The sequence below is a fragment of the Ranitomeya variabilis genome, chromosome 5 (genome assembly GCF_051348905.1).
Source record: "Ranitomeya variabilis isolate aRanVar5 chromosome 5, aRanVar5.hap1, whole genome shotgun sequence".
NCBI lineage: Eukaryota > Metazoa > Chordata > Amphibia > Anura > Dendrobatidae > Ranitomeya > Ranitomeya variabilis.
The window spans coordinates 499,476,750-499,498,772 of NC_135236.1; the positions used below are offsets into that span (position 1 = coordinate 499,476,750).

General features: G+C 44.9%; 1 long non-coding RNA gene across 2 annotated transcripts; it reads left to right on the top strand.

Annotated features, from left to right (window-relative positions):
• The first annotated feature begins 1,038 nt into the window (after positions 1 to 1,038).
• Positions 1,039 to 16,490, top strand: LOC143773768 (uncharacterized). Of its 2 annotated transcripts, XR_013215357.1 has the most exons (4): positions 1,039 to 1,138; positions 1,633 to 1,779; positions 12,045 to 12,219; positions 16,310 to 16,490. It is a non-coding gene; the product is annotated as an uncharacterized LOC143773768 (long non-coding RNA). The 2 variants fall into 2 exon arrangements; XR_013215356.1 differs by lacking the exon at positions 16,310 to 16,490 and having other exon boundaries at positions 12,045 to 12,292.
• The last annotated feature ends 5,533 nt before the right edge of the window (positions 16,491 to 22,023 follow it).

The window sequence follows — 22,023 nt, forward strand, 5'->3', positions numbered from 1 at the left end:
CCTTTATGGAGGACAGAGAGGACTTTGAGGACCTTGCCAGAAGCCAGAGGCAGTAAGGGACCTCAACAACACCACACTAATAGGATGGCTTCTAACTCCATTTGGTAAAGGGGACTCTGAATTTGCTTCCAAGCCGGCCAGACCCTACCTGTACCTGTGATCTTGTGCCCTGGACTGCGGCTGGCTGAAGTCTTCAGTAAACCAGGTAAAGAGACTGCAAACCCTGTGTCCTCTGTTCTTTACTGCACCACTCACCATCTTCACCTACATACCGGGAGCCCTGGGGACTTACTTCACCTGTGGGAAGTTATACCATCTCAGCTGCCTTAACATCACCCCAGTGGACCCCTATAAGCAGGGTCGGTCCCTACTGACCGAATACTACAGGTGGCGTCACGAACACAAACTTTATTCAAAACCCCTTTAAGGACATTCCCTTTAATATGGCCATGGACCGGGTCGCCGCCACTGTGACATCCCCCTTTTAGTACCGGACCCAGTGCAAAGTACCCCACGGCCCTGGAGGGCGACTCACAGTGAAAATCTGCCATGTGCACAGCCCCATAAACTAACATTGATGCAATGTTTTGTCGGGTCACATTCGGATGCAAGTGTAAGGAGTGAGCCTACACACACTGAGCAGGCTCTGGCAGGGAGTATGTATAACATACCGCCGGTTTAACTGGTGCAACTGCATCGGGGCCCAGAGTGGGAGGGGGCCCCCGAGGGACATACATAGCTATGTTGTGAATGACAGCCGGCGGCAGTATTACTGCTAACAGGAGAAGCAGGGGGGTCCACTCTGCTGCACGCATGTGATATGATGGTCAAACGGGCCTCTTCCTCACCTTTTAGCATACATTATTCTGCTGTCCGGCCGGCTGTCACTGGTGAGGTGCTGTGCGGTGATGGGTGGCATAAGCAGGAACAGGAAGAGAGGAGGGAGGGAGGGGGAGGGCCTCTCTGTGAGTCACTGGAGAAGGCTCTGCTTGTGACTCACTGCTGCTGCTGTGCGCGTGCGCACTCTTTCCACAGCCTCAGTGATGTGCGGGACTGGGTTCTGGATGATACACGGGAGGGGGGGGTGAGGGGCGGAATCACTGTTATGCAGCACCCAGAGCGGAAAATATATTGTCAGGTACTTTTTAATTTTAAAGGGCCAATTCAGCAAAACCATTTACTGCTTGTCCATTGTATAGGTGGCAATTCTAGGTGTGAATAATACCCTTGTGCGTTTCCATAGCTGTCCATATATGGTGATAAAGGGTGGGGGGCTTCACTGGTCATTCTAAAGACCATGCAGAAAATAAGCTTGGGACTTACTATTGTCATTTTACATGCTAGTTTTTGGATGGTGACATCACTGCTGTATGGTGTAGTTACATTATTGAAACTAGGCCTGGTCACCTCACTCTTATACAAGAGGCTGGAGTGGACATACCGTCTGTGCAGCCAATGCAGCTGCATCAAAGCCCTAAGGTGGAGGGGGGCCCTTGCAGACCTCGGGACCATCAGGGACACCAGCACGCTATGAGGCCCATGAGTCGGGAGGGCCCTGTGCAAGTGCGGATGCTGGCGCCGGACCCCCCTTGCTATAAACTGAAATACTTACCTCTCCCTGTTCTTCTGCAGCTCCAGTTTCCATGACTCTCTGGCGTCTCAGGTCAGAACACGTGATGACTTCACTACAGCGTGCCCTCTGTGCTGTGCACTGCAGAGAGCCAAAGGACGCTGAGAAGCCCCGAGCAACGGAGCCTGGAGCAGTGGGGGAAGAGAGTGGTAAGTATTTTGTTATTTTTATTCATTTTTTTACATATGGAGAATTATATTGGGCCCATTATTCTGTATAGAGCATTATATGAGGTCCATTATTCTGTATGAAGCGCTATATGGCACCCATTATTCTGTATGGAGCATTATATGAGGTCCATCATTCTGTATAGAGCATTATATGGGGCCCATTATTCTGTATGGAGCATTATATGGGACCCATTATTCTGTATGAAGCATTATATGGGGTCCATTATTCTGTATGGAGCATTATATGGGGCCCATTATTCTGTATGGAGCATTATATTAGGTCCATTATACTGTATGGAGCATTATATGAGGTCCATTATACTGTACGTAGCAATACACGGTGCCTATTATTCCCCATGCAATATTATATGGGGTCCATTATACTGTATGGATCAATATATGGGGCCCATAATACCGTATGGATCAATTTATGGGGCTCATTATTCTGTATTGAGCAATACTGTGTATGCGTCCATTATTCTGTATGGAGCAATATATGTGGCCCATAATACTGTATTTAACGATATACTGTATGAGGCCCATTATTCTGTATGGAGCATTATATAGGGTCCATTATTCTGTATGGAGCATTATATTGGGCTCATTATACTGTATGGCACAATATATGGGGCTCATTATTCTGTATGGAACAATATATGTGGCCTATAATACTGTATTTAACAATATATGAGGCCCATTATTCTGTATGGAGCATTATATGGGGTCCATTATTCTGTATGGAGCATTATATAGGGCTCATTATACTGTATGTTATAATATATGGCGCTCATTATTCTGTATGGAGCAATATATGGAGCTTATTATAATGTATGGAGCAATATATGGGGCCCATTATTCTGTATGGAGCAATATATGGGGCTTATTATACTGTATGGAGCATTATGTGGTGCCCAAAATACTGTATGGAGGACTTTACTGTTCGGTTTCTGAGCTATTATAGAGTTTACACTAGATATCACTCATCTAATGTAAGAAGTAAGTAAAATCTTTGGCATTGTACTATACCTATATTTCTTATCTGTGCATTATGAATCGTGGTATGTGTTAAGGGGGCCCACTCAGATTCTTTCGTCCGGGGCTCATGAAAAGCTAGAGCCAGCCCTGTGTGACTATCTGTACATGTGTATATATGTTTATATGGAGCGCCCCCAGACGCAGGGCTGGGTTCTCGGTACCGGGCCTCTCTGGCTCAGTTCTGGGGTTGTCACGGTGGCTAGACCCGGTCCGAGACCCTGCTAAGGGGCGTCCAATGAAAGGTGTAGGTGGTGGTGCGTGGTGCAGGTCGCGATGAATAACGAGGACACAGGGTTGCAGTCTCTTTACCTCTTTACTGTAGGCTTCAAGGTCCTCAATCCAGAGTACGGTTAACAGGGCTGTCTGAGACCGGCCGGTCCGATGGCACCTCCAGAGTTCCCTTTGCAGGTGGAAATCTGTGCCTACCTTCTAGCGCCTGTGTGTTGTAGTACTTCCCTGCTGAGCACCTGGGATAGTCCTCACAACTGTTGTGTCTGATGGTCTTCTGATGTTCTTTCCCACAACTTATCTCTGTTCTGATGTTCTTCTCCGTCCCCCCAGATGATATGGATAGGACGCACCCGTATGACGGGAAGACCTGGAGTTCTTCCGGGACCCTAGTGTCGCCCCTCTCCCACAGTTGCCCCCTATGTCTTCTTAGGTGATTTTGGTGAGACAGCCAACCTAAAATCAACTGTCCTGCCTCTGTTTGAAGTATTGCTTGGAGCCTTATACTTCCTCGGCGTTCTGGTCACCGGCTACGCGCCTCAATAGGATGTTGCCTCGATCTTACAGCACGACTCCTACTGGTGTTATCTCCTTTTTGCTTTGATCTCGTTTCTTACTCTCCACAATAAACCTCGCTTCTTGTCCTTTCTTGAGATGCCGCCGCGATGTAGTGCAGGCGCGGTTCCTTAACGTTCTTTCCTGTTCACTAGGCCTCTGTCAGGATCCCACCCCTGACAGGGACCCCCCTGAATCTTCCCCTGCAACACCCTCTGCCACAGGATGTTGCTTGGTTCCAACCCAGTCAGCTTTCTGTCTAACTTTCTATGTAACCCCCAGTTTTACCAGATTGTGAGGAGTGGCCTAATACATAGCGCCCTTAGCTCCCCCTGGAGGCCAGACTATGAAGTGTATTGGTGTCTGTGATACCTGTTCAGGTGAACTGTTATGGACTGGTAATTTAGGAGCGACATGCGACTAGCTCTGAGCAGGTGGTAACTATACAGACCGCAGTTCCTGATCTTAGCACAACACTAGCAGTAGCCGTGGGATGTTCCTGTCACTCCCTGGACACCTCGTCACAGCCGGAGAACTAGCTACCCCTAAAGGTAGAAATAGGAAAGCTATCTTGCCTCAGAGAAAATCCCCAAAGGATAGGACAGCCCCCCACAAATATTGACTGTGAGTGGAGAGGGAAATGACATACGTAGTATGAAACAAGATTTAGCAAAGGAGGCACTTCTAGCTAGATAGATAGTACAGGAAAGAACACTGTGCAGTCAGTAATAAAAACTAGAAAAAGTCCACCGCAGAGATATGCAAAAATCTCCACACCTGACTAAAGGTGTGGAGGGCAAAATCTGCAGCCCAGAGCTTCCAGCTTAGCTGAATAGATCCATACTGATAAGCTGGACAAATGAGCAAAACATAGAATGTGCTGAACAATAAAGTCCACAACAAGTGGACAGCAAAAGGACAAGCAAGGACTTATCTTTGCAGATCTGGTCAGAGTGTCAGGGAAATCCAAAAGAGCAGTATCTCCAAGCAGGAACAATTGACAACTGGCATTGATTGAGGGATAAGGCCAGACTAAAATAGCCGAGCCAGAAAGACGATCAGTGGAAGCAGCTGCTGATGCTAAATCCAAGAAGCAGCTATAACACTCAAAACCACAGGAGGGAGCCCAAGAGCAGAATTCACAAAAGTGCTACTTACAACCACCGGAGGGAGCCCAAGAACGGAATTCACAACAGTGAACTCCCTCAGTGCCATCAGACGTACCATCACTCCCTTTAGCGGCGGAGCATCAGTACTGCAATGACCAGGACTCTGGGGTGCTGCACTCCCCCCCGGTTAAATCCAGTACTCCCGGACTGGGAAGAAAACAACAATACATGTCAGCAAAAGACATACAAATTTTGAAATGCAGTAAACAAATAACAAGTGAAAGTAACAATGCTTCCCTTTATGGGAGGTGAGGACTCTTGAACATTACAAACATGGTTTATTATTTTTAAATAACAGTCTATAAATAACTTCTATTACCCAGCCGGGTATTCTACTGAGTGCAAATTCTGAACAATAATTTAACTTTGCCTCTAAGGACGTGTAAGCTGAATCCACTAAAGGCCTATGATAAACTCCTAAAATATAAATTAACTTTTTCTTTATTTTTCTCTTTTAAGTGCAACATTTTTTTTTTACTCTCTGATTGTCTCATGCAGGACCGCCTGTCTATCTGCCCAGGCCTACTGCCTCTTTCCTTAGTACAGTATCATTGAGCCATCTCTCTATGGCTCCTAGGAGGACTCACTCACTAACCCCTACGGGTTCACTTTCCTGTCCTCATTCTCTAACACATTATTAAACATTTTCTATAATCAACTAACTAATTACATATAACTTTTCTATGTAAAACATTATTTCTATCTATTCTCTTTCAAGGCGGCATTGTATCTTAAATACAACTAACAAACATTCCCTTTAAGAGGGAGCCAAGTCTCTTTAAGGTGGTGCAGCTACTCATGCTGCGAGTCCGTGTAGGTAGGAACTCCCATGCTGTTCCCAGGAACAGTTTCTTCGCAAAGAGTTCTCTTTGTTGTAAAACCAGTAGAGGGCACCCTTAAGAGGGTGCGAACTATTTACAGAGCAGTTTGTGAACCATTCACCGTCCATGATTCGGTAGTCTTTATAATATGGGTGAACAGGGAGCAAAAAGGAAATTAAAGCAAAAATAAAAGCAATAGGGATCCCGGGTAAACGAAGGGATCCCTTTAAGAATAACCCTAGTCGGGTTTAAAGCAGCAAAAAGCAGGGAAACAAACAGTTAACTATTTACATATCCATGGCATCGAGGTTTACTCTCGCTCTGGCAGCCGTAGCTCCGCATAGACCTCGCTTGGCAAGGTGATCGGCGAGATCGGGGCCTTTAAGAAGTGCTCCATACCCGTGGCCCGATCCCAGGGTGTAAGGCGCCGGAGTCTATAGGTCCCAGGGAGAGGGGGTACCGCGACGGGGCCTATCAGCAGGTCCTCTGCTGGCGAGGCAGGGTCGTTCTTCATACCTGCTTCAGATGTGGTCCCTCCGGTGCCGATCTGCTCCGTCTCCGCTGGGATCTGGAACGCTGGTTGCAGGGCCTTTCGCTGCGGCGTTGTCATCTCCGTTTGCAGCATCTCGCTTTCCAGCAGGGCCTTGCTTTCTGGCTTTGGAGCGCTGGAACTTCTTTCTTGCTCCGGACCAGATGAGGCTGCCGACAGATGTCTGGTGAGGCTCCCGATGAAGGTCTTCTTCCACCCGGCCTCAGTGCTCAGCTGCGTCCGCCGGAGTTGGTCGCTGAGCTCATCCACTCCGGCCTGCAGGAAGTCAGTATCAGCGGTGGAGACCTGGTCACGGTGTCCCTCAAAGTAGCTGGGGGAGTCCTCTGCTCCGACCCCACGCTCCGGTTCCGGGCAGCTCGCCATGGCGTCCTCCACGGGGTTCGCTTTTTCTTCCTCATCCTTTTCCCGCTCTCTCCTTCGTGGGCGGTTTCGTTTCCTCTGCCTCCGCCCACCATTGAGAATCAGGAGGCGGATCTCGGCTGCTGACGGACACGTCCTCACGGTGCAATAATATTTAGACTGGGCGGCCATGATTTTTCGCGCTCTTCAGCTTGGTTACGCCCACTTCCATGCCCTTCTTCTTCTCCTGCACTTCACTTGGCGCTATAATGGCGGCGGCTTTGGCGGGAACTTTTGGCGGTGATGGCAATGCACAGTCTTTGCAATAAATCACAGTTCAAGCACAGTAAATCACAGTTCCAAGGCACACATGACCTGATTCTTCAGGCTTAAGTAGATCCTGTTCATGACGCCAAGTTTGGAGCACCCCCAGACGCAGGGCCGCGGGGTTCTCGGTACCGGGCCTCTCTGGCTCAGTTCTGGGGTTGTCACGGTGGTTAGACCCGGTCCGTGACCCTGTTAAGGGGCGTCCAATGAAAGGTGTAGGTGGTGGTGCGTGGTGCAGGTCGCGATGAATAACGAGGACACAGGGTTGCAGTCTCTTTACCTCTTTACTGAAGGCTTCAAGGTCCTCAATCCAGAGTACGGTTAACAGGGCTGTCTGAGACCGGCCGGTCCGATGGCACCTCCAGAGTTCCCTTTGCAGGTGGAAATCTGTGCCTACCTTCTAGCGCCTGTGTATTGTACTACTTCCCTGCTGAGCACCTGGGATAGTCCTCACAACTGTTGTGTCTGTTTCTGATGTTCTTCTGATGTTCTTTCCCACAACTTATCTCTGTTCTGATGTTCTTCTCCGTCCCCTCAGATGATATGGATAGGACGCACCCGTATGACGGGAAGGCCTGGAGTTCTTCCGGGACCCTAGTGTCGCCCCTCTCACACAGTTGCCCCCTATGTCTTCTTAGGTGATTTTGGTGAGACAGCCAACCTAAAATCAACTGTCCTGCCTCTGTTTGAAGTATTGCTTGGAGCCTTATACTTCCTCGGCATTCTGGCCACCGGCTACGCGCCTCAGTAGAATGTTGCCTCGATCTTACAGCACGACTCCTACTGGTGTTATCTCCTTTTTGCTTTGATCTCGTTTCTCACTCTCCACAATAAACCTCGCTTCTTGTCCTTTCTTGAGATACCGCCGCGATGTAGTGCAGGCGCGGTTCCTTAACGTTCTTTCCTGTTCACTAGGCCTCTGTCAGGATCCCACCCCTGACAGGGACCCCCCTGAATCTTCCCCTGCAACACCCTCTGCCACAGGATGTTGCTTGGTTCCAACCCAGTCAGCTTTCTGTCTAACTTTCTATCTATCCCCCAGTTTTACCAGATTGTGAGGAGTGGCCTAATACATAGCGCCCTTAGCTCCCCCTGGAGGCCAGACTATGAAGTGTATTGGTGTCTGTGATACCTGGTCAGGTGAACTCCTTCAGTGCCATCAGACGTACCATCACTCCCCTTAGCAGCGGAGCATCAGTACTGCAATGACCAGGACTCTGGGGCGCTGCATATACATGTGTGTGCATGTGTTTATACATGTATGTGTATGTGTGTCTCTGTTTATGAATGTACTGTATGCATATGTGTATGTATGTGTGTATAATATGTGTGTGTGTATCTATGTGTATATGAGTGTGTGTGTGTGCATGTATGTATGAATGTTTATGTATATACACGTGTGTATGTGTTTGTGCATGTGAACATTTTTGTTTTTGGTTCTTGTATGATACTGTAATTGTAAAGAGTAGGAAAATCAACCTGGCTCTTTAAATGGATAGTCACCAAATAATCAAGTTTTCTCTGATCCATAGGATCCAACCACTGCCCCTCCCTCTGAGATTCTGAGAACAGGAGTCTGTGGACTCATCCTGGATGGAGCAGAATTGTGAATGCTTGGCCTCTGCTCGTCATTATCTATAGAGATGCTGAGCGCTTCTCTCGGCTGTTTCCATCAGTCCCATAAACAAAGAATAGATCGGAAGTGAAGAATGCACACCTACAATCTATTCATGACTGAGCTGCAGTCCTGTTCTCAGGATTGCTGGGGGTCTCAGTGGTCAGTCCTCCAAAAGTCAGTAAGTTATCCCTTATCATCGGGACTAGGGATAACTTATTACTTACTTTATCAGACACCAAATGGTATACATACTAGACATATAATATAATATATACATGGTTGGGTTCAGCAGAACCGAATCCTAACGGAGACATAAATCTCCAGCTCTGTAACAATATACAGTATATATATGTGTGAGGGCCCAAATAGAACTTTTACTATGGCGCCGTGTGAACTGTGATAATGAGGGCAATCTGGCCTGTTGCGCAGAGCCTGAAGCTCCAGGGGGTTCCATAGCCAGATTCCCCTTATCGCAAGCGACATGCCAGGCAGGGAGGGGGGCCCAGACATATTTCTTGCACAGGGGCCCCAAGCTGTCAGTGTCCGCCCCTGTGTATATCTCACACAAATCTTCTAGTCCGGGCTCAGAAACCGGCAAATACCCACAGCGCAAAGTGAGTACACAGGGGAATTCATGAGTCTGCTTATGAATATATATATATATATATACATATATATATATATATATATATATATATGTATATATATATATATATATATATACACACAGTTGTGCTCAAAAGTTTACATACCACGGCTGAATTTTTGCATTTTTGACCTTTTTCAGAGAATATGAATGATAACACCAAAACTTTTTCCCAACTCATAGTTAGTGGTTGGGCGAAGCCATTTATTGACAAACTAATGTGTTTTCTCTTTTTAAATCATATTGACAAGCCAAACATTCAAATGACCCTGATCAAAAGTTTACATACCCCATTTCTTATTACTGTATATTGCCCCCTCTAACATCAATGACAGCTTGAAGTCTTTTGTGGTATTTGTTGATGAGGTTCTTTATTTTCTCAGATGGTAAAACTGCCCACTCTTCTTGGCAAAAAAGCCTCCAGTTCCTGTAAATTCCTGGGGTTTCTAGCATGAACTGCAAGCTTGAGATCTTCCCAGAATGGCTCAATGATATTGAGGTCTGGAGACTGGGATGGCCACTCCAGAACCTTCACTTTGTTCTGCTGTAGTCAATGAGAGGTCGACTTGGCCTTGTGTTTTGGATTGTTGTCATGTTGGAACATCCAAGTATGTCCCATATGCAGCTTCCGGGCTGATGAGTGCAAATTTGCCTCCAGTATTTGCTGATAACATGCTGCATTCATCTTTCCTTCAACTTTGACCAAATTTCCTGTACCTTTGCAGCTCACACATCTGAAAAACATCAGCGATCCACCTCCATGCTTTACAGTAGATATGGTGATCCTTTCATTATAGGCCTTGTTGACCTCTCTCCAAATGTAACGTTTATGTTTGTGCCCAAAAGGTTCATTTTTTCAATTTTGGTCTCATCACCTCAAATTACCTTGTTCCAGAAGTTTTGAGGCTTGTCTCTGTGCTGTTTTGCATATTGTAGGCGAGATACTTTGTGGCATTTGTGCAGTAATGGCTTTCTTCTGGCGACTCGACCAAGCAGCCCATTTTTCTTCAAGTGCCTCCTTATTGTGCATCTTGAAACAGCCTCACAGCTACTTTTCAGAGACTCCAGTATTTCAGCTGATGTTATGTGTGGGGTTTTCTTTGCAAACAATGTTCCTGACAGTTGTAGACTACATTTTTGTTGGTCTACCTGACCGCGGTTTTGTTTTTCCAGAGCCAATAATTTTCCATTTGTTAATCACAGTTTGAACGCTGCTAACTGGCATTATCAATTCCTTGGATATCTTTTTGTATCCCTTTCCTGTTTTATACAGTTCAACTACCTTTTCCCGTAGATCCATTGACAATTCTTTTGTTTTCCACATGACTCACAATCCAGAAACGTCAGTGGCTGGATGAAAGATGCAAAACTCTGTCTGGATTTTTATGCACACACACACTGATTACAAGCAAACAGGTCAAAGGTGAGGATGTTACCTTTATCAGCCATTCAAACCCATTTGTGTCAACTGTGCATATTATCAGGCCAAAATTGCCAGGGTATGTGAACTTTTGGTCAGGGTCATTTGGATGTTTTGGGTTGTCATTATGATTTAAAAAGAGAAAACACAGTAGTTTGACAATAAATGGCACAGTAGTTTGACAATAAAGGGAACACTAAAATCCCACATCCTAGATATCACTGAGTGAAATATTCCAGTTGTAAATCTTTATTCATTACATAGTGGAATGTGTTGAGAACAATAAAACCTAAAAATTATCAACGTAAATCACAACTAATATCCCATGGAAGTCTGGAGTTGTAATGGTGCTCAAAATCAAGCGGAAAATGAAGTTACAGGCTGATCCAACTTCAGTGGAAATGCCTCAAGACAAGGAAATGATGCTCAGTAGTGTGTGTGGCCTCCACGTGCCTGTATGACCTCCTTACAATGCCTGGGCAAGCTCCTAATGAGGGTGCGGATGGTCTCCTAAGGGATCTCCTCCCAAACCTGGACTAAAGCATCCTCCAACTCCTGGACAGTCTGTGGTGCAACGTGACGTTGGTGGATGGTGCGAGACATGATGTCCCAGATGTCTTCCATTGGATTCAGGTCTGGGGAATGGGCGGGTCAGTCCATAACTTCAATGCCTTTATCTTGCAGGAACTGCTGACACACTCCAGCCACATGAAGTCTGGCATTGTCCTGCATTAGGAGGAACCCAGGGCCAAGCGCACCAGCATATGGTCTCACAAGGGGTCTGAGGATCTCATCTCGACACCTAATGGAGTCAGGCTACCTCTGGCGAGCACATGGAGGGCTGTGTGGCCCTCTAAAGAAATGCCACCCCACACCATTACTGACCCACTGCCAAACCAGTCATGCTGAAGGATGTTGCAGGCAGTAGATCGCTCTCCATGGCATCTCCAGACTCTGTCACGTCTGTCACATGTGCTCAGTGTGAACCTGCTTTCATCTGTGAAGAGCACAGGGTGCCAGTGCGGAATTTGCCAATCCTGGTGTTCTGTGGCAAATGCCAAGCGTCCTGCATGGTGTTGGGCTGTGAGCACAACCCCCATCTGTGGACGTCAGGCACTCAAAACCTGCAGAACCACACCTTTATTGAGTGTGTCTTGATAATTGCCAACAATTTCCATCTCTTGTCTATTCCCTCTGCACAACAGCATGTGAAATTGATTGTCAAACAGTGTTGCTTCCTAAGTGGACAGTTTGATTTCACAGATGTTTGATTTACTTGGAGTTGTATTCTGTTGTCTTAAGTGTTCCCTTTATTTTTTTGAGCAGCGTATATATATATATATATATATATATATATATATATATATATATATATATATACTGTACGTATATATATATATATATATATATATATATAAACGAAGGCAACGAAGGTCCGTAAATTCCAGCGAGACCTACAAGACTATTCCTCTAACAAGATATATAGGTGGCAGTATAAAAAACTGCACCCAAAAACTGTGTCTCATTCCTCATCAGTTGTGTCATCTTTGTCTGAAGACTCATGTGGAGAGCCTTTTTTAGGAAAACGGAGTGGTTTAGGAAAGGGAAGCAACATAGATCAACTATCCCACAGGTCCGTAACTCCACTCCCTCCAGCACGTACACGCAACTATTACAAAAAGATGAACAAACGGACACGCTAGATCTTAAGGTAATCAATTTGTCAAATATTTCCTTAACCCCACCACAGATTAAGGTATTGGAAAAGGGTCTCACTTTTTCTCCCTCAGCCAAATTTGATTATTTTACTGTAGTCAAGGATATTGAGCTGTTCGCTAGAAAGTTGTCTTTTAAAAATTTTTTTGTTAACCAATCTAAAAATGAATTTCCTACTTGTACAGAACAACAGGCCCTGGCAGATCTGGAAGCACTTTTGGCCGAACAGGCCTCAATGGAGGATGTTCGGTTTCCTGTACATCTGCACGCCAGATCACAACAGTTCCCCCCTTCAGGTATTTGCAATAATGTTGAGATATTTATGAAACTAATGAAACGTGATTTATCTAAGCTGTCTGAGGATAGAGCCTCATTCAATTTAACATATTTGGAAAATAAGGCTATTCAAGAACTTCGTAATATGAAACAAGTGGTCATTAAACCGGCCGATAAGGGGGAAAATGTTGTGATCTGGCCATGTGAGATGTATGAGAGGGAGGCTCTGCGACAACTCAGTGTTAGACATTGCTACAGAAAATTGGAGACTAATCCACTTGTAAAGTTCAAATCAGAACTGGACTCTATGCTGCAGGGAGCCCGGGATCAGGGACTTATAACAAATAGAATGTTGGAAGGCCTAATTAATCAATCTCCAGTGGTCCCAACATTCTACTTGACACCGAAGATACACAAAGATAAGGATAACCCACCGGGTCGCCCCATTGTCTCCGGTATAGGTGGACTAAATGAGCAAGTATGTAGATTTATTGACTTCTATCTACAGCGATGCGTGGAAACCCTGCCATCTTTTATTAAAGATACTACTGACATCTTGGCTCGACTTAACAATATCCAATTGGAACAGGATATGTTCCTGGTTACATGTGACATCGAGTCATTATATACATCGATATGTCATGACCATGGGATCACGGCATCAAGATTCTTCCTACAGATGATGGATCTGGATGATGAGCTTATACAGTTTGTCATTGATCTCTTAGTTTTTACATTAACTCATAATTTTTTTACTTTCAAAGACAAATTTTTCCTACAGCTCCAGGGAACAGCAATGGGGGCGACTTGTGCGCCCTCATATGCAAATTTGTTCCTGGGGCTGTGGGAGAGGGAAGTCGTTTATAATTTGGAAAGTTTCTCTGCCGTGATCTCATGGTCCAGATATATCGATGATATATTATTTATCTGGCAGGGTGATGAAACATCATTGAACACCTTTATGGATCAATTGAACAATAATCAACAAAATATTAGGTTAATGTAATAATATATAATAATAATAATTTTTATTTATATAGCGCCAACATATTCCGCAGCGCTTTACAACTTATAGAGGGGACTTGTACAGACAATAGACATTACAGCATAACAGAAATCACAGTTCAAAATAGATACCAGGAGGAATGAGGACCCTGCTCGCAAGCTTACAAACTATGAGGAAAAGGGGAGACACGAGAGGTGGATGGTAACAATTGCTTTAGTTATTTAGACCAGCCATAGTGTAAGGCCCGGGTGTTCATGTAAAGCTGCATGAACCAGTTAACAGCCTAAGTATGTAGCAGTACAGACACAGAGGGCTATTAACTGCATAAAGTGTATGAGAACACGATGCAAGGAACCTGATTATGTGTTTTGTTTTTTTTCTATTTTTAATAGGCCACACAGGGATAGTTAGGTTAATGCGTTGAGGCGGTAGGCCAGTCTGAACAAATGCGTTTTTAGGGCACGCTTAAAACTGTGGGGATTGGGGATTAATCGTATTAACCTAGGTAGTGCATTCCAAAGAATCGGCGCAGCACGTGTAAAGTCTTGGAGACGGGAGTAGGAGGTTCTGATTATTGAGGATGCTAACCTGAGGTCATTAGCGGAGCGGAGGGCACGGGTAGGGTGGTAGACTGAGACCAGAGAGGAGATGTAGGGTGGTGCTGAGCCATGGAGTGCTTTGTGGATGAGGGTAGTAGTTTTGTACTGGATTCTGGAGCGGATGGGTAGCCAGTGTAATGACTGGCACAAGGTAGAGGCATCGGTGTAATGGTTGGTGAGGAATATGATCCTGGCAGCAGCATTCAGGACAGATTGGAGCGGGGAGAGTTTGGTAAGAGGGAGGCCGATTAGTAGAGAGTTACAATAGTCCAGACGGGAATGAATAAGAGAAACAGTAAGAGTTTTTGCAGAGTCGAAAGTAAGAAAAGGGCGAATTCTAGAAATGTTTTTGAGATGCAGATAAGAAGAGCGAGCCAGTGATCGGATGTGGGGGGTGAATGAAAGCTCGGAATCAAGGATGACCCCAAGGCAGCGGGCATGTTGCTTTGGAGTAATGGTTGAACCGCACACGGAGATGGCAATGTCAGGCAAAGGTAGGTTAGTAGAGGGAGAGAACACGAGGAGTTCAGTTTTTGACAGGTTCAGTTTCAGATAGAGGGAGGACATGATGTTAGAGACAGCGGTAAGACAATCACTGGTGTTTTCTAAGAAGGTCGGAGTGAAAGCAGGAGAAGAGGTGTATAATTGGGTGTCATCAGCATAGAGATGGTACTGGAACCCAAATCTACTGATTGTTTGTCCACTAGGGGCAGTATACAAAGAGAAGAGGAGGGGGCCTAGGACTGATCCTTGAGGAACCCCAACAGTAAGGGGAAGGTGAGAGGAGGAGGAACCAGCAAAACATACAGTGAAGGATCGGTCAGAGAGATAGGAGGAGAACCAAGAGAGAACGGTGTCCTTGATGCCAATGGAGCGGAGCATAGTGAGGAGGAGCTGGTGATCCACAGTGTCGAATGCTGCGGAAAGATCCAATAGAATTAGCATGGAGTAGTGACCATTAGATTTAGCGTACAAATAGCGTAGATTTACGTACAAATACAGTAAAGAAAAAATCGAGTTCCTTGATGTTTGGATTGAGGTGGATGGGAATCGGTTTATTACGAGTTATGTTTATCGTAAAAGTACATCAACCAATTCCCTCCTTCATGCCACTTCGTCACATCATCCACAGACAATTGGGGCGATTCCGGTGGGTCAATTCCTGCGTATGAAACGCATATGTTCAGATGATACTAAATTTAAAAAACAGGCCAGGATCCTGACAAATAATTTATAACAGAGAGGCTACAACCACAGGTCCATTAGGAAGGGCTATAGGAGAGCACTAGCTACACCTAGGACTCAACTACTTTCCCAAAAAAAGAAAAAACAGATACAAGAATATGAGCAACCAGTCAGACTAATTACAACTTTTAATTCAAGATAGACTGAAATCATGGACATTCTGAGGAAATATTGGCCCATTCTTCATGCTGATGAGGACCTATGTAGATTTTTGCCTAAAAACCCTTCTGTTACATGGAGGCGGTCCAAAAATTTGAAAGATCTGTTGACACGTAGTCACTACGTGGCACCTCATAGATCGCCCTTTACTGACAGAGTAGACCCAAGGTGCGGCAGTTTCCAGTGTGGTGACTGTTCGGCATGTCAATGCATCGAGAGGGCGTTCACGTTTGACAACAGTGACGCTACTCGGACATATACGATCACACATCATATATCATGCACTACGGACATGGTCATCTACTATGCATACTGTCCCTGTAAACTTATCTACATAGGTATGATGACTCGTCAGCTTAAGGTGAGGATTTTGGAACATATGCGGGACATTAGAAAGACAGCCACAGCCCTTGATCTAACAATACTTAAAACAATTCCAAAACATTTTAGAAGTCATCATGGTAGCAACCCTAAATTTTTGAAAGTTAGAGGGATTGACAGAGTACAGTTGGGCATACGGGGAGGGGATTATAAGAAGGAACTCCTCAAGAAAGAGACTAGATGGATTGTCTCCCTCAATACAATGGCTCCAAAAGGCCTTAATGATTCATTGAGCTTTAAATCCTTTTTGTAGGTTAGCGCGAATTTTAATATTTTTTTCATTATATGTCTTTTAGTCGGTACTTGTCTTGTCTATGTATGTTTGTTGTCTCAATCATGTAGCCTCCCTGTGTTGCACTAGTGAGGTGGGTGCATATGAGGTATTTTATGTATAACACTGTTATTTATATCCATTTCAGTCTTGTTGCAATAGGACTACCATCTTCAACCATGATAATGAAAATTTGATGGTTTTGTTCTGCTTGATGTAAAACAGCGCTGGAATAAACATCTGATACGGAGATCAATTCTCCAGAACGTCCTCTCAGAATGACTGTGAGATCCACATTATTTTTTGAAGAAAGGTATTACGTGCATAGACTTTTCATCATGTTTAATATACGCAACTTATAATGTCAGATTGGATTATATGTTTATATGCCTCTGTATTTAATGAAGTATGATAATATGTACCTTTGTTGGGTATATAGATGTGTTTAAGTTGCTGTTCTTGCTGTTGACAACTTAGTAACTAGTCTGGGTTGTAGGTGTTGATATCCCTTTAAAACCTGTGGTTATTGGCATCCTAACATTGCGAGAGAATGCTACATTATATCATTTTGTTTACCTCTGTTTATAAATCTGCAGGCGCACACACGGGTGAGACAGGTTTGTAGGCTGGTGCGCGTGCCTCTCGGCGAGATGGGCGGCTGCTCTGTATGGAGACGCGTCGGCATGGCTACGGACCCAGTCATGCGACCGGATCATGTGTCTATGTGACGTGATCCTTGAGCGCCGCCCCACTCTCCGCGACACGCAACATGGTGGGGGCGCGCCATTTACAGCCAGGTGTGAGACACATTAGGACGGGAGTAGTATAAAAGGCGAACCATTAGGTCATCCATTACCTCCTGACGAAACTGCGGGGGCAGTGAAACGCGCGTCGAGGTGCGCTACGGGACCACGTATCTGGGACTACCTCATGGCTGCAGGTAATATATGAGCTCCGTATGGTGTGTGCTGGCATTTGATTATACTGTCACCTTATAGATAGCATTTAGCTCTATTACTTGGTACTAGTGTGGTAATGATACGATCCAGACACATCACACGGGGGGCATTAGTATAGCTGCAGGTTGCCCAATCAGTACTCTTATTTGGCCATTTTTTACTACCAGTGAGACTGCAAATAGGCATCATTGTGGACAGAAATACACCTGGTGTTATCTTGCTGGGATTGACATAGCCTTTGACAATTTTTTAATGGTGTATGATCTCTTTTAATATCTGATATAAATTCTGTCTTACTGCAATTTTCGTACACCGGTAGCTTATGGGCACCACAAGTTATGTGAGCTTACATTTACTGTCAACATTAGCGGCTATATGTATGCTTTATCTTGAGCCATTATGGTATACGCCCCAGATGTAGTATGGTCCCTTCTGGTTCTTTGCTGATATACAATTTGCCTTATTCTCCCCCTATTTTTAGGGAATTGTTATGTAATTGTATGTACAGTCATATTTGTTTTTTGCCATTTAATGCATGTATTTATTGATATAGGTGTATCTAATAAAATTTATATTTTTTACATATTTTGCACCTTCTGTATTCTATATCGGATTCATCCAGCCACATGAAGTCTGGCATTGTCCTGCATTAGGAGGAACCCAGGGCCAAGCGCACCAGCATATGGTCTCACAAGGGGTCTGAGGATCTCATCTCGGTACCTAATGGAGTCAGGCTACCTCTGGTGAGCACATGGAGGGCTGTGTGGCCCTCTAAAGAAATGCCACCCCACACCATTACTGACCCACTGCCAAACCAGTCATGCTGAAGGATGTTGCAGGCAGTAGATCGCTCTCCACGGCATCTCCAGACTCTGTCACGTCTGTCACATGTGCTCAGTGTGAACCCGCTTTCATCTGTGAAGAGCACAGGGTGCCAGTGCGGAATTTGCCAATCCTGGTGTTCTGTGGCAAATGCCAAGCGTCCTGCATGGTGTTGGGCTGTGAGCACAACCCCCATCTGTGGACGTCAGGCACTCAAAACCTGCAGAACCACACCTTTATTGAGTGTGTCTTGATAATTGCCAACAATTTCCATCTCTTGTCTATTCCATTTGCACAACAGCATGTGAAATTGATTGTCAAACAGTGTTGCTTCCTAAGGGTACTGTCACACAGTACCATTTTGATTGCTACGACGGTACGATTCGTGACGTTCTAGCGATATCGTTACGATATCGCCGTGTCTGACACGCAGCAGCGATCAGGGATCCTGCTGAGAATCGTACGTCGTAGCAGATCGTATGGAACTTTCTTTCGTCGCTTGATCACCCGCTGACATCGCTGGATCGTTGTGTGTGACAGCGATCCAGCGATGTGTTCGCTTGTAACCAGGGTAAACATCGGGTAACTAAGCGCAGGGCCGCGCTTAGTAACCCGATGTTTACCCTGGTTACCAGCGTAAACGTAAAACAAAACAAACAGTACATAATTACATTCCGGTGTCTGTCCCCGGCGTCTCAGCTTCTCTCCACTGTGTGAGCGTCTGCCAGCCGGACAGCGAGCACAGCGGTGACGTCTGACGTCACCGCTGTGCTTTCCGGCTATGGCGCTTACACAGTGGAGAGAAGCAGAACGCCGGGGACAGACACCGGAATGTAAGTATGTACTGTTTGTTTTTTTTACGTTTACGCTGGTAACCAGAGTAAACATCGGGTTACTAAGCGCGGCCCTGCGCTTAGTTACCCGATGTTTACCCTGGTTACCGGGGACTTCGGCATCGCTCCAGCGCCGTGATTGCAACGTGTGACCGCAGTCTACGACGCTGGAACGATAATCATACGATCGCTGCGACGTCACGGATCGTGCCGTCGTAGCGATTAAAATGGTACTGTGTGACAGTACCCTAAGTGGACAGTTTGATTTCACAGATGTTTGATTTACTTGGAGTTGTATTCTGTTGTCTTAAGTGTTCCCTTTATTTCTTTGAGCAGCGTATATATATATATATATATATATATATATATATATATATATATATATTGTACGTATATATATATATATATATATATATATATATATATATATATATATATAAACATACACAAGTAACCACTATATTATGGTTAACAGTAGCAAGGTCAATACAGTATGTTATGATAATATCAGGACACAGCGATGCAACCAAATATAATATCTACGCAACGTTCTATTGCATGCACTGTTCTTAATTTTCATATTATCTAGCAGTTAAATGACTATTAATACCTTTATGTCTCAGTACAAGGCCTGTCACCGTTGTGATCTCTGTAAGCTCCTCTGGTCGTTACACTGGCTCTAGCGGGGATAGCCAGTATTTCTCATTAGGCCGCAAGTCCTAGATATGTGAGTCACTGAGAATACAGTGTGCTCGTTTCGCTGTCCATCTCCATTCCCTGAACCATGGCCCCAATTCACAACCTGTATTGTATGCCTATGCTGGAAGTAATAGCCCACAGGAATGGTTGTCTGATATAGCCAGATCTTCTCCTGAGCCTGATGTGTATCGGGTCATGGTATTTTACTAACCCTGCTTACAGGCTTCTACCGGTGCTGATCATGGTTCTTCTACTGGTGCTGTATACAATAAAAGTTGTACTCTATCGTGCTAAAGCATGTAGACATGGAATTCAGAATATAGAACCAAACAAGAAAGGAGTATAAATGTCCACAAAACCATAATTAAAACAATGATAACTTTTATTACACAAACTTAAATAACAAACAAATCCATAGTAATAATGAATATATATGTAGTACGCATTATATATTGGAGGTATCAAAGGAAATAACACGGTAGGCCAGGTTAGGTGAGTCGCTAAAGTGCATCCTCAAGGGAGTCATAAATGACAATAAATGTGGCGGCACATGGACCTCAGTGCTCAAAATCAGTATCAAATGGTTCCTATAAACCAGAAGGTAATACCACAACGCCGCCAATAGCACATCATTAATATGCAGACTTACCCATAACAAGTGTAGAGGGAGCAACCCACACTTTACCCAGCGGCCCCGGACGCGCGTTTCGCGGTGTAGCTTTATCAACAGGGTTTGGAATTACCTCTATCCCGTGTGTTTATATCCGTATGGTACCGGAAGTGTGGTTAAGAAGTGGCGCATGCGCATTGGCGAGTCACGCCAGTCACCATTAGCAGCCGTCATAGTGGGGCGCACACAGGCGGAATACCGCCGTATGACGTCATCAAGTGTGCGCCCCGCACTATCTGATAGCAGCCAAGGGAGGCGGGCAGCAAAGACACCCAACGCGCATGCGCACCCACCATCAGTCATTTTAAAGGAGCCCAGGGTTATACATACAGCGCGGCCATCTTGGTGAGGATAAAAACACGGAGTTCCTGGCATGGAACATATAAATACAAAAAATACAAACAGTACAGAAAAGTGGCTGTGCAAAGATGCAGTGTTAGCAGCAATTACATATATACAAAACACGTAAGTGTGGTGCACAGATAGAACAAGTAAATATGCTATAAAAACAGAGACATAAATAATAATATAAAAAGCATCTCCGATTGCAAGTGACAAGTGAAGATATGTAGTCCATATCCAATAATGAAGTGTCTTGGTGACTCGTGAGGAGAATTCTTCAATTCATCACATTTCCATAAGAGGAGGTGAAAAGACGACACCAGCAAGCATGAACAACATCTGGGCTCATAACCACTTGTGCCAGGTAAAGGGCTAAAAACTATAAAAACACACAAAAACAAAGATAAAAATTAATAAAAACAGAGCATGGGGATAAATGTTACTGGTACAAAGAGAGGTAACATTCGAGAGGCAGTCCGCCATCTTGACAGAACGGTTTGAAGCCCGGGGGTACAGCCGACGCTGTATTAGGGCAGGATATAGACGGGCGAAATCTGCACGTAGGGAGGACCTCCTGTTACAAACTAAGAGGAATAAACCCACATATGACCCTGAGGTCAGATTTATTTCTACATCCAATTGCCGGTGGGACTTGATTCGAGAAAGCCTGACTAAACATTGGCCTGTTTTATTGACTGACAATATACTGGCTACACAACTTACCAAACGTCCTCTGATGACACAGCGTAGGGGTAGGAGCCTGAAGGATAGTCTGGTGAGAAGCCACTATGTGGCGAAAACCAGAAACCCCTTTGGTTCAGGCAGTCCAAAAGTAGGCTGTTTCCCCTGTGGCTCGTGTGTCGCGTGTCCTAACATACTTAGATGTGGGACCTTTAGAACATCTAATGGGAGCAGGGAATTTAAGATCCGGGAATTTATCACATGTAACACCACTTTTGTGATATACTATGCTACATGCCCCTGCTCCCTTATTTATATTGGTCTCACGTCTAGGGAACTGAAGGTTAGGACACGCGAACACGTACGAGACATTTTGGCTGCAAAGGGTGCCAAAGACATAACTGGTCTCAAGACTCTACCTAGGCACTTCCACATACATCATGGTTCTGACCCCACAGGGCTGAAGGTGAGGGGTATCGATAGGGTCCATGGAGGCGTCAGGGGTGGCAATATGGTTAAGATCCTGGCACAACGTGAGTGCAAGTGGATCGTCACCCTTGACACCATGGCCCCTAAAGGACTCAATGAGAAATTGAGTTTCGTCCCCTTCCTCTGAGTACTCGGCTCTACATTGTATATTTTGTGCGCATTGCGCATTTTGTGCATATGGGGCATTATGTACTGTTTTTCGTCCGGTCTGTGTGGCTCTGTCTCAACCTGATTTCATTTGGGCTGTTTGCCCTACCTCTCTTTGTACCAGTAACATTTATCCCCATGCTCTGTTTTTATTAATTTTTATCTTTGTTTTTGTGTGTTTTTATAGTTTTTAGCCCTTTACCTGGCACAAGTGGTTATG